The sequence below is a fragment of the Cibotium barometz genome, chromosome 10 (genome assembly GCF_041138505.1).
Source record: "Cibotium barometz isolate CiBa-2024 chromosome 10, ASM4113850v1, whole genome shotgun sequence".
Lineage (NCBI taxonomy): Eukaryota > Viridiplantae > Streptophyta > Polypodiopsida > Cyatheales > Cibotiaceae > Cibotium > Cibotium barometz.
The window spans coordinates 12110905-12124957 of NC_141055.1; the positions used below are offsets into that span (position 1 = coordinate 12110905).

The 14053-nt window shown below is 47.7% G+C and overlaps 1 protein-coding gene across 1 annotated transcript in view; it reads right to left on the reverse strand.

Moving 5' to 3' along the window:
• LOC147634559 (acetyl-CoA carboxylase 1-like) overlaps positions 1 to 13148 on the reverse strand; it is a 72061-nt gene extending 58913 nt beyond the window's left edge. The window contains exon 1 of the mRNA XM_086803666.1: positions 12902 to 13148. The gene's annotated coding sequence lies outside the window, so the exon portion shown is untranslated. The remainder of the gene's footprint in view (positions 1 to 12901) is intronic.
• Between the last annotated feature and the right edge of the window lie 905 nt (positions 13149 to 14053).

Sequence of the window (14053 nt, forward strand, 5' to 3'; positions counted from 1 at the left end):
GTTTTATACTTTTAAAAACGTTTTTTATTTTTGGGAAAGTTTTTAAAATAAGTTTTTTATTCACTAATTTTTTCAACTATAATTATGGTCTGTATATATAGTTTTTAACCCTAGGAACCACAGATTTCATGTATAAAAGTTAAACTTGTGCATAAAAACTCAAGAGTGAACAATTTGAAGCCTATGGCTATCATAATTCATTAAATCATAATGATAATACATTCACGTGGCCCCAGGGCCCCATGCCCCCATGGGTCTAGTGGCGGCAATGCCAACTTTAATATTGATTCACCAATGACCATTCAACATTGAGCATTCTTGTTTTTAAAAAACCGTGTCCCAAAAAAATTTTAAATAATATTTTTTATTTATTTTTATTTTCTTATTTTTTTTGAAAAAAAATTAATTAAAAAACTGCCATTAAAAAAAAGCGTCCCAAAAATTGGGACGTTTCGAAACGTACACGTTTTTTATTTTTTTGCAAAAAAACGCGTTTTTTGCAACTATGACCACAGTGCTCATAGTTGACCAACATTGACCCATTACTATTTTAAGATCTATTTTTGAAAGAAAAAGCAGGCTGAAGAGGGAGGGAATGGCACGGGGGAGGGCGGAGCCCTTCAGGAAACTCATCCGACCCCTGGCCATTCATGGTTGGCCGGGATTGATATTGTTGGGCAATGCTGATTATGAGGATGAGAGTGACGGGCATCGACCATTCTCAGCTTGAAAGTAATGGGCAAGAAAACCAGAAGGAGATGCACTGAATAACGTTTACTTGCAAAGGTGGAGGATATCTGATATTCTGCCAGTGGAACGACCATGACAAGTTATGAATGCTTTTATGCATTATTTTATGAACACCAGAATTGAAGATAAGCTTCTTTTTTCTGGAAAAGAGACTTCTATTAAGTATGAAAAGTTTACAAGAAGGGAGATTTCAGACCAAGCAAGGGGGAAATCTCAACCAATCTGGTGCCTTGTGCTTGTCAGAATACGCAGCGGAGATGATGACGAAATCTAGGAACACGAGCAAAAAACGCAGGCAGAAAAACAGCACAAGAGAGAGAGAGATGTAGGCGTGTAACTCTGCTCTATATACACAAGAAGATCCCGGTATGATACAAATATGGTATGGGGGCTGGGGGCCTATTTATATGCCCCCACATGTGCAGTCGGCTGCCTACAGCAGGCCGACTGGCCCTGAGAACTGTCAGAATATGCAGCGGAGATGATGACCAAATCTGGGAACACAAGAGCAAAAACGCAGGCAGAAAAAACAGCACAAAAAGAGAGAGATGTAGGCGTGTAACTCTGCTCTGATATACACAAGAAGATCCCGAATATGATACAAATGAGGTATGGGGGCTGAGGAGCTATATATACTCCCCTAGAGGGCAGTCGGCCAGCACTGGAAGAGGCCCACGACTGGACAAAACCCACGACTGCTGAAAAACAGCAGTCGGCCAGCATCTGGTGCCCCATGTCTGCACAGAACAAGTCGGCCAGCACTCAGACAGCCCACGACTGCTACAGATGCAGTCGGCCAGCTTCAGAGTGCTCCTGGCATCACCTGGCAGCCCTCCCAAGCCTCAGAAAAATGGGAAAAAATAGGGGAAAAATACGGAGAGTGGGGAAAAATGATAAAACACCTCATAAGGGCGGGCACACCCACAACAAAGGCCCTGGTGTATAAATCTAGACAGGAGATGACTTCTAACACCCCCTCTCAGCTCCTGGCTGTGTGACCAACCACTGGGAGCTGGGGTGCCGCCTGAGCAAATCCTGAGAGCGACTTCGTGAAGAGGTCCACCGTACTGTCCTCCGTCGAACAGAACTCCAGCAAGATGTCATCTGCAACAATCTGTTCACGAACAAAGTGCCTCTGGATGACCATGGGTTCCTCCAGTGGAAGCCCAAACCTGCAATGTAACCTCCTCCTGCTCCGTAAAACTGCTCCTGGGCCATAAGTAGATCCCCTCGTGTCCGAATCTCCTCCCCAAACTGAGTCACTCCAACCGCGGAGTCGGACTCCATCCAACAATCCCCCTCCTGTGTACAAGAGTCTATGATCCTTCGCATGCCGCAGAAACCACAGGAAACGCAATCCTGCCTCACAAAGAGACATCTGCAACCAAGAGCTCAACTGCCTCATCAGGAAGCTCCCGTCCAATCCGGTGTCCATCAACCAGATCAATGAACCATACAGCTTCTGAGTCACAGAGACATCACACTGCTCACAAGGATCAACACCTGTTACGGTGCACAAACAAGTCCTGGAAACCTCCTGAAGACCACGCAAGGCCTTCTGAAACCTGTCAACCACCCCCTCTGAATCCGGAACCACAAAGCCTGGAGAAACCACCTCCTTCTGCAAGTAATCACCTGTCACCTGCCTGGCTTTCCGAAAGGTCCCCGTGGAAAGAACATCCTCATCTACTGGAGGTTCTATGTCCCGAACACGACAAGACATCAGAGCATAAGTGACCTGTTCAGCTTCCTCTGACTCACGAACACAAGAACTACCAACCTCAGTACTGGAAAGTTCCTGCCAACTGCTGCCATCTACTGGTAAGCTATCCACCACCTGGTCTCGGAAAGCCCGCACCTGCAGCGTATCCACACCTGAGTAGCTATTGCCACACTGCCACTCATCACAATCTTGAGGACCTGGGAGAGAGAGTGCTGAAAGCCTGTAGACTCCATTCTCCACTCCACCTTCCCAAACCACTTGGCCTGTTGCTTTGTCCCGGAGAGCAACAAAATGCTCATCAAACTCCACCCGTACGCCAGTCTTGCAAACCTGATGCACTGACAACAGATGAAAACCAAGTGCCGGAACATACAACACCTGGGAGGAATGCTTCCGCCCTCTGCCATCGGGAACTATCTCCATCCTGCCCTCACTGTGAACTGGGATAGTGGACGTATCCCCAGTAAGAATATGACCAGAAAGCCTGCAGAGATCCTGTAAACCGGAACGGGAAGGAGTCATGTGCCTGGAAGCACCACTATCGAGAATCCACTCCCGAGTATCCGTTGCGGAGAGTCCTCCAATCTCCTCCCTGCCTGAAGAAAATGAAGCATCGGTGTCCATCACCTCCAGGTGCACAAAAGCCGGAGTCTTCGTGATTGCTGAGGAGTCTTCACCCTTCTCGGTCTTCCGCTTGGGACACTGTCTCCAGTAGTGGCCTTTCTCGCCACAATCATTACAGGTCCTCTCTGCCTTCAGTTTCTCGCGGTCACTAACGGACATCTTCTCAGAAGACTTCTCCGATGAAGCCTTCCCCTTGCCCGAGTTACGGCCTTTCGACCGTTGGCCAGTAAAGGCCTCCGAACCTCCACCCTGAGGAGGGTTCGTGAATCGTTCCTCCTGGTCCAAGACCATGGGCACAAGCTCCTCCCACGTGATGGTGCTGAGCCTGCCACTGGTAATCAACGACGAGTAGAATGCTGAGTACGAAGAGGGCAAATGTGACAGCAACGTGATGGCCATGTCCTCTGACGATATCTCCTTCCCAGCCTGAAGAACCTCCTGCTGAAGAGCCTGCAGCTTGTTAATATGCTCCCGCATCGTCGACGACTTTGCAGGGCTCATAACCCGCATCTGTACTTCCAAGGAAATCCTCTTCATGGGCGATACCCTGTTATAAAGTGAGGCCAAATGCTGCCATATACCTCTGGCCAGCGTCATGTGCTTTACATGATTGATTACCTGTGGTGTGCAGTTGAGGAAAATAAACGAACGGACCCTGGCGTTGACACGATCCCACATCTGTGTCTGGGCCTCCCGGTCCTTTCGGGTTGACGGTAACTCCCCTTCCTCTACTTCCGGCCGTGGAACACCAACAACGACGAAATCGGCGAGATCGTAGGACTCCAGAACGGATTCCATCATCACCTTCCATATGCCGTAGTTGCTCCCGTCCAACTGACGGTCCACCGGAAACGTGGGGAGTGTCGGGATCTTCACATGTCTCTCGGCCATCTCAAACAGATCTGCCATAGCGGGGATGTACTCTGAAAAGGGTGGGTGGGTGGGAACAAAGAAGAACTGATACCTGCAAGTGGCTGTCCAGCAAATCAGCCCGCCTTCCTCTTGCTTCTCCTCTTCCCGAACAGTCCAAAACAGTCCACCAATCAGCCACAAAACAGCCCCCCTCTTGCTCACACAAATCCCAAGACCTATCTAGAGCCTAGGCTCTGATACCATGTCAGAATATGCAGCGGAGATGATGACCAAATCTGGGAACACAAGAGCAAAAACGCAGGCAGAAAAAACAGCACAAAAAGAGAGAGATGTAGGCGTGTAACTCTGCTCTGATATACACAAGAAGATCCCGAATATGATACAAATGAGGTATGGGGGCTGAGGAGCTATATATACTCCCCTAGAGGGCAGTCGGCCAGCACTGGAAGAGGCCCACGACTGGACAAAACCCACGACTGCTGAAAAACAGCAGTCGGCCAGCATCTGGGTGCCCCATGTCTGCACAGAACAAGTCGGCCAGCACTCAGACAGCCCACGACTGCTACAGATGCAGTCGGCCAGCTTCAGAGTGCTCCTGGCATCACCTGGCAGCCCTCCCAAGCCTCAGAAAAATGGGAAAAAATAGGGGAAAAATACGGAGAGTGGGGAAAAATGATAAAACACCTCATAAGGGCGGGCACACCCACAACAAAGGCCCTGGTGTATAAATCTAGACAGGAGATGACTTCTAACAAGAACTCCACGACCAGACACATCTCCAGTCGGCCAGATCAACAGCAGTCGGCCACCTCCCAGATGCAGTCGTGGACCAGTTCAGCAGTCGGCCAGCACATGGGCTGCCTCCCAAGCCACAACAAAATGGGAAAAAAATAGGGGAAAAATGCGGGGAGTGAGGAAAAATATTAAAACACCTCATACGGGCGGGCACACCCACAACAAAGGCCCTGGTGTATAAATCTAGACAGGAGATGACTTCTAACACCCCCCAGCTCCTGGCTGTGTAACCAACCACTGGGAGCTGGGGTGCCGCCTGAGCAAATCCTGAGATAGCGACTTCGTGAAGAGGTCCACCGTACTGTCCTCCGTCAAACAGAACTCCAGCAAGATGTCATCAACAACGATCTGTTCACGAACAAAGTGCCTCTGGATGACCATGGGTTCCTCCAGTGGAAGCCCAAACCTGCAATGCAACCTCTGCATCCTCACCACCTCACAAGCAGCATCACAAGCAGCCCGGTACTCTGCCTCTGTCCGCGACAAGGCAAAAGATGACTGCCTCTTACTGCTCCGTAAAACTGCTCCTGGGCCTGGAGTAGATCTCCACGTGTCCGGATCTCCTCCCCAAACCGAGTCACTCCAACCGTGGAGTCGGACTCCATCCAACAATCCCCCTCCTGTGTACAAGAGTCCATGATCCTTCGCATGCCGCAGAAACCACAGGAAACGCAATCCTGCCTCCCAAAGAGTCATCCGCAACCATGAGCTCAATCGCCTCATCAGGAAGCTCCCGTCCAATCTGGTGTCCATCAACCAGATCCATGAACCATACAGCTTCTGAGTCACAGAGACATCACACTGCTCACAAGGATCAACACCTGTTATTACGGTGCACAAACAAGTCCCGGAAACCTGATGAAACCTGTCAACCACCCCCTCTGAATCCGGAACCACAAAGCCTGGAGAAACCACCTCCTTCTGCAAGTAAGCACCAACCACCTGCCTGGCTTTCCGAAAGGTCCCCGTGGAAAGAACATCCTTAACTACTGGAAGTTCTATGTCCCGAACACTACGAGACATCAGAGCATAAGTGACCTGTTCAGCTTCCTCTGACTGACAAACACAAGAACTACCAACATCAGTACTGGAAAGTTCCTGCCAAACTGCTGCCATCTACTGGCAAGCTATCCACCATCTGGTCTCGGAAAACCCGCACCTGCAGCGTATCCACACTTAAGTGGCCATTACCAGACTGCCACTCATCACAAACCTGAGGACCTGGGAGAGAGTGCTGAAAGCCTGTAAACTCCATTCTCCACTCCGCCTTCCCAAACCACTTGGCCTGTTGCTTTGTCCCGGAGAGCAACAAAATGCTCATCAAACTCCACCCGTACGCCAGTCTTGCAAACCTGATGCACTGACAACAGATGAAAACCAAGTGCCGGAACATACAACACCTGGGAGGAATGCTTCCCCCCTCTGCCATCGGGAACTATCTCCATCCTGCCCTCACTGTGAACTGGGATAGTGGACGTATCCCCAATAAGAATATGACCAGAAAGCCTGCAGAGATCCTATAAACCAGTACAGGAAGGAGTCATGTGCCTGGAAGCACCACTATCGAGAATCCACTCCCGAGTATCCGTTGCGGAGAGTCCTCCAATCTCCTCCCTGCCTAAAGAAAATGAAGCATCGGTGTCCATCACCTCCAGGTGCACAAAAGCCGGAGTCTTCATGATTGCTGCTGAGGAATCTTCACCCTTCTCGGTCTTCCGCTTGGGACACTACCTCCAATAGTGGCCTTTCTCGCCACAATCATTACAGGTCCTCTCTGCCTTCAGTTTCTCGCGGTCAGCGTCGGACTTCTTCTCAGAAGACTTCTCCGATGAAGCCTTCCCTTTGCCCGAGTTACGGCCTTTCGACCGTTGGCCAGTTAAGGCCTCCGAACCTCCACCCTGAGGAGGGTTCGTGAATCGTTCCTCCTGGTCCAGGACCATGGGCACAAGCTCCTCCCACGTGATGGTGCTGAGCCTGCCACCACTGGTAATCAAAGAGGAGTAAAATGCTGAGTACGAAGAGGGCAAATGTGACAACAACGTGATGGCCATGTCCTCTGACGATATCTCCTTCCCAGCCTAAAGAACTTCCTGCTGCTGAAGAGCCTGCAGCTTGTTAATATGCTCCCGCATCGTCGACGACTTTGTAGGGTTCATAACCCGCATCTGTACTTCCAAGGAAATCCTCTTCATGAGCGATACCCTGTTGTAAAGTGAGGCCAAATGCTGCCATATACCTCTGGCCAGCGTCATATGCTTTACATGATTGATTACCTGCGGTGTGCAGTTGAGGAAAATAAACGAACGGACCCTGGCGTTGACACGATCCCACATCTGTGTCTGGGCCTCCCGGTCCTTTCGGGTTGACGGTAACTCCCCTTCCTCTACTTCCGGCCGTGGAACACCAACAACGACGAAATCGGCGAGGTCGTAGGACTCCAGAACAGATTCCATCATCACCTTCCATATGCCGTAGTTGCTCCCGTCACAGGGAACGTGGGGAGTGTCGGGATCTTCACATGTCTCTCGGCCATCTCAAACAGATCTGCCATGGCGGGGATGTACTCTGAAAAGGGTGGGTGGGTAGGAACAAAGAAGAACTAAAACCTGCAAGTGGCTGTCCAGCAAATCAGCCCGCCTTCCTCTTCTTCTCCTCTTACCGATCAGCCCAAAATAGTCCACCAATCAGCCCCAAAACAGTCCCCCTCTTGCTCACACAAATCCCAAGACCTATCTAGAGCCTAGGGCTCTGATACCATGTCAGAATACGCAGCGGAGATGATGACGAAATCTGGGAACAGAAGAGCAAAAAACGCAGGCAGAAAAACAGCACGAGAGAGAGAGAGATGTAGGCGTGTAACTCTGCTCTATATACACAAGAAGATCCCGGTATGATACAAATATGGTATGGGGACTGGGGGCCTATTTATATGCCCCCACATGTGCAGTCGGCTGCCTACAGCAGGCCGACTGGCCCTGAGAACTCCACGACCAGACACATCTCCAGTCGGCCAGATCAACAGCAGTCGGCCACCTCCCAGATGCAGTCGTGGACCAGTTCAGCAGTCGGCCAGCACATGGGCTGCCTCCCAAGCCACAGCAAAATGGGAAAAAAATAGGGGAAAAATGCGGGGAGTGAGGAAAAATGATAAAACACCTCATACGGGCGGGCACACCCACCTGGTGTATAAATCTAGACAGGAGATGACTTCTAACAGTGCTACCACCAAGGTCCCAAATGAGAGGTGTTGAAAAAGATGTCATGATCCCATTCTCTCATGAATTGGCCACGTTTTCTCCCTGTAGTCCTCAAAAAAATTCCTGAATCTTGGCCCAAGGGGGAAATCTCAATGAATCTGGTGCCTTGTGCTGCTACCAAGGTGCCAAATGAGAGATGGTGAAAAAGATGCCATGATCCCATTCTCTCATGCATTGGCCACGTTTTCTCCCCATAGCCCTTGAAGATCCCTGAAACCTGCCCCGAGTGGCCATGAGCGTGTGGATAATATCACACCACATCCTACAAATTCACTGTTTATCATAACCAAAGTGCCCTCTGTCAAAACTTGCGGCGACTCGGAACAAGTTGATAGAAAACCTCTATCTTTCAAACAGGAAAACACATAGCAAAAGATGGCACAAACACTATAAATAGACACTGCACTGAGCCGGAACGGCTGGCCCCCCATAGGTAATGCTTGTATTAAGATAGAAGCTTTTCTGTTACAAAGAACACCAAGGTGCTGGTGAAAACACCGGCTCTTTCCCACAGTACTTCGACAAGGCAAGTCAAGTCTACATTCAGCAAAGAACTCCCAAAAACTGTCCAAGACAGTCCAAAAATAGCCTCAAAACTGCCCCAGATGGACTTCAAACATGTGAGCTGATTCCAACCCTGTACAACTGTACGGGCAGGCCCTGCCGGCGGCTGAATCTCTGTTCCATCAGTGGAGAGGGAGAGAAAAGAGAGTATGCTGTGCCACTTGCAGCCCCTCTGTTCGGCCTGAGCAAAGAGGAAGCTCGTGGTATGGCTGTAGTGGAGAGAGAACAAGGGAAAACCAGATGCTGCCCAGGCTATACGACCAGAGAGAACAGATCCGACAGTCTCTGTACGGCGCTGCTGTACCCACAGCTTCAGCGCAGCAGAGAGAGAGTGAGTTGTTCGCTTCCTTAAGATGTGAGCGCATGCCATAAGAGAGAGAGAGCCAGCCCCTTTTTTATGAATTTTGGCCAGCTATTTTTGCAGTGCTTTTCCCCTTTAAGCCATAAGTGGTTTTGCTCCCAAAAATAGCAGCTTTTAAGCTTTTCCCCAAACTTGCTTCCCAAGTTTGGAGCTAGGCGCCTTGTTTTGTCCACATAGACCTGTCCAATAGTAATAATATGTCCAACCCTTTGTTAATAGGGTGTGAAAACACTAACTCAACTCTTTAATGATGAAAATCCCATGGTACTTTTGCCCAGATGCCATCTTTCAGGCCAAAATCTTGCCAGTTAATGTTCCCGCTTTCTTTTGTGGAAAGATCCCCATTGTGATGCTCGCAATGATCTCCCATGCAATGTCCAATGTCTGTGCTGGTGGTACATAGCCTGACTCTGGCATGTCTTGAAGACGGCACCGCCAACCCATTCCCCTTGGTAACCTGCATGACCATATCTCTGTCGTTCCCTTCAAACCTAAGTTGCAAGCGACTGTCATCTCTAGAGGGTCTACATGTACTTTTTCATGCTTGTACTGATCATTTTTATGAGGCCTTGCATTGGCATATTTAGCATATATTATTTAGGTTTTTTCTACTATTTTTTAGGCTTTTTATAGCATATTTTGCTACATGACAGCTGTCGGCCTCTTACAGCTAGCCGATCAGCTCATATGAGGAATGTATAAGGGAGCACACCCTTCCCTCATTTTCCATCTCATTCTTGCATATCTGCTGGAGGTCATTGGCTATAGAAACAGTCTCTTACGCTTGTAAGCACCTACGGATTTCCCTCGTGCTCATTTTTAGAAATAATCAACTGTTCTCATGAGGCCTTCTACAGTTTATGCTTTTGCCTACAACCTGTGTTTGCTCTTTCTCTCATGGTACCAGAGCCAAACGCTGATCCAAAGGCAGAAGGTGCTACGTTTTCCCAACACTCACCTTGGAAGGAGTCATAAACTCCTTCAAGGAAGAAGAAAAGAAATTCAAAGGCAGAGCAACGGGATGGGATAGCTCCTTCTACACAAAGAAGCAAAACTTCGTAGGTTAAAAGTGCACAATATGTGGCAGGACCAACCACACCGACAAAGACGGTTTTTCAAAGAAGCCCGGTAAGCATTGTGGTAAGACAAATCACCATGAAAATAACTGTTATCACAAAGCATAAGCAAATGTCACCTAGGAGGAAGAAGACTGCAAAGAAGAAGCAAAGTTTGAAGCAGAGTGGGCTTTCTAAAAGTCCTCAACAACAAAGAAGAAGTTGGCTTGACAAAGTATCTCTTCATCAAGGACCGCACGAGTCAAACATTCAAGCGAAACTAAGTCATAGGTTTACCAAGGAAGTATGTACTAGGATAACGCTTGAGGAGGGTGTTGAAAGCAAGTCTTAAATCCCAGTACAAATGTTGTTGGCATGTAAACAGCCTCTTAGTAAGTGTTTGTGTTTGTGTGTGAACCACCTCTTAAAGACACACATAATATCTAGATATTTTAAGTGGTTTGACCTAAGCAATGATGTCAGCAATAGTGCCATGTGTCAGCTCCATGTGAGTGTGACTCGGTCAAAAGATAAGCCCCATGCACTATAAAAATATACTCACTCCTTGTAATTTTATATCATAACAACCACATCAATATAGTACTTGAGTTTGGTGCAATCATTGTCTTGTACTCTCTTTCACTCAACCATGGCTGCTCCACCGTTTCAGCCATCATAGCTAAATAATAACAACTCCCTCCTTTGCGTCAAAGTCTACTTGGAAGAATCCTCTCCCAAGTAGCCTTACATCTTTAAAATGGAGTGCGAAGTCAGAAGGCAAGGCCGCCAATACCTAGCCTCACGCTTGGATACGTGAGGGGTGGGAGCCAAAGATTTTGCAATTGAGTGTCATCTTGGAGTCTCTCTCACTTTTGACGAAGAGGGCTGCAAGCTCGTCTTGAGAGAACTGGATGGTTCACCCAGCCGGAGGAGATTGATTAGCCATGATGCTAATCGGGGGGGAAAGGTCGACTTGAACCTTGATTAAGTGCAATCTGTACTTGACAAGGCAGAGGAAAGGACAATGAAGAGGAGGGAGGCGGAGGGGAAAGCAAGAAGGGGAGGAGAGGGCAGCCAAGAGAACGGGGGCAGAAGAGAAGGCTGGGCAGGTAAATAGGGCAACAGGATAGGCAGGAGAAAGAAGGGCGTGCGAAGGAGCAAGGGCAGAGCTGGAAAGCGACAGAATGGGAAGGGCGGAGTGGAAAGAGAAGGGGAGCAGATGGCTGGGCGGAGGCAAAAGGGCACGAGGGGGGGGGGGGGGAGGCAGCCGCAGATGGCACCAGCACGTGGGCAGGAGGGAAACCGGCGGGTGGGAGGGAGGGCGAAAAGGGAGGGGGCTAGTGGGCAGGAAGAAGGCCGAGGGGCCTAATCAAGCCAAGGCTCATTCAACCCAAAAGGATGAACAAATGCAGAATAGATCTCACCTATGCAAATGGCACTAAATGAAGGCAAAGGAAGAGAAGGGAGATGGGGGAAAGGCGCACACACAAAGGAGAGCGCAGATCAGCAGTAAGGGGAGCTCGTGGTTCTCAACATTGAAATTTTTTTAGGTGCCATTGAACTTTTCAATGGCCAGACTCGAAAATCAGCTTTTTCAGCATGATCCTCTTCTTGAAGACATCCATATGCCCATGGTCTGAGCCCCAACAGTAGGCCATCTTTGATATAGATTTTTTCTGCATTGACAAATCCCTAGGCACAAACTACCAGCATAGAATGTGCCTACGGCATGGACCTTTTAAAATGGCGTTTCACACATGCGGACTCACATGCCTTGTGATTATTACTTCAGCATATAAATAACATGAGTTTGTACATGAAGATGAACATTCCTATACCCCATGAAAGAAGCTAGCATTCAGGACCTAATCAAAACCAAGCTTTGTTATTAAGGATTTCCCACAGAACCCAACCCATCTCATGGTCGGATGAAACTGTTAAAAGACCTTTCCCCTAGTGGAGGTGTGAAGACCGCTAATTGTCTCCATGTTTGCATGAAGAATTGCTAAGATCATACCCCGCATTGGAGGCAAAGAGATTCCACATTGTTACAAAGACATAGTTGTAGGGCAAGAAATCTAATGAGTCATGTGGCAGAGAAGAGTCTGCAGCAGTCTTTACATGGGTACAGACAAGCTCACTGACCTAATAATCCCATATGGTCAAAATCACCATATGGTAGTGACCCTAGGTGACAGTATCATCTGGAGGGCAATTCTAAGATGTTATTATAGCAAAAACTTTAGGCTTGATGCCTTTTTATAGCCAAATTTTCTAAATTTAGAAAAAAATCAATAGACAGTACACAGTACCGGAAGTCCATAATAATGAACGAAACTTGACTTGTTTGTCTAGTACATGGACCTCACATGGAAATTTGTGGCAGCTAAGAGTAGCTGCGGGAATTCTCTTTTTGCCAGCAAGAAATTCTTCTAAACCCCAATTACCATCAAGACTTGCTACAAATGTTTCTGGCACTCTGACTATACCCACAATCAGAAGTAAGATCTACCCCACTTCTGCACTCTGGGTATGGATATTGGAGGTCTGGGACCAAAGTAGCAGGGCTTGTACAAGCCCTGATGCAGTGAAGGCAGGCTTGCAATTCATAAAGGCAAGCTTGCGAGTGATAAAATAAAGCTTGTAAACTGCCATCAATCTTATATTTACAGCGTTTAATGTGGTAAAGACCAGTTGGGAGTGATAGATCATAACTTATAGTGCCAATAAACTTAGGAATTACAGCTTTAAGGTAGAGATTGGCAAGCTGTGCTGCACACACACACATCAAATTAAAGCTAAAGGGTACCTTACAGATCAATTTAAAGCTAATGAGTATCTCAGAGATGAAATTAAAAGTAATGGGTACCGTACAGATCAAATTAAAGATAAAGGATACCTGGATCAAGGGTGAACGTACAAAGTGGACGGAGATCAGGAGAAGCCCAAGGTAGAGCTTGGCCAATGGCTGGTGGGAGTAAGCACTTAGCTAATACTGATGAGTGGTACAAGTGACCTCAGAAAGCACTAGATGGTGGTGGTGCAGCGTGCTGGTGGTGATGGGCGGCGATTTGACCATAGTTTAATTTGGCGGTTCCACCATAGCCATCGCCGACCAGGCCAGCCTCTCCTCCTTGACCAGTTCAAAGTCAAACGATTCCCACCATGGCACCATCCATGCTCATCGCCCACCACACCGCACGTGCGCCCGTAAGCGTCTCTAAAAGGAATAAAGGTCTTTTCAACAATTTCTTATTTCTTTGACTTGAGAAAAAATGTAAATGTTTACTAATAGTAAGTTTATGAAACTCTTCTTGTACTAGCAAAGGCTAGGGAGCCTTTTTTGTATAAAATCGTGGGATAAACTAATTTGTCAAGAAAGACAACATCTCTACTCACCAAAATTAGTTTTGTGGCTGGATGGTAAAGTCTATACCCTTTGCTTTTTGAGCTATATCCCACAATAATATTTTACCACCTTATTGTCCAACTTATTGTGTTGTTTCTCAGCCAACAAGAGCATAAGAAAAACTGTTGGTGTTCGGTCTAGACCCGGCATTTGCATGGTTCTGAACCACCTAGTCAGCTCTGGATGAGCATTGACTAATGTAAATGTTTCCAATGTGATAAGCTAATGCCAGAGCGTTGCATCGCCGGTCTGCCTAAGCTCAGGGAGCTGGTCATGATGTTACTAAGGTCAGTTCCTAGGACGACAGACATGATCCCTAACATGACTCCGTATCTTGAATTTTCCAGATAGGACTCATGTCCGGACAGGGATGACTCTAGATCCAGATTTCCGATAGAAGACCTATCTAGATAGAAAGATACTTAAACAGACTTGAAATCACTTAGATAGTACAGAAGGGATAATTACATCAACACATCTCTGTATTCCTTCTTAGAATGCTTAGCTAATTCATACAATGTCGTAGGCACAATCAATGGATACCCTCTATGCTATTTCCTATCCCGTATATTTGGATAGTTCTCCTTACTTTCTTTACATTTGCCCGAGTACTACCCGTTGGCAAGAACAATTACAAGGTTG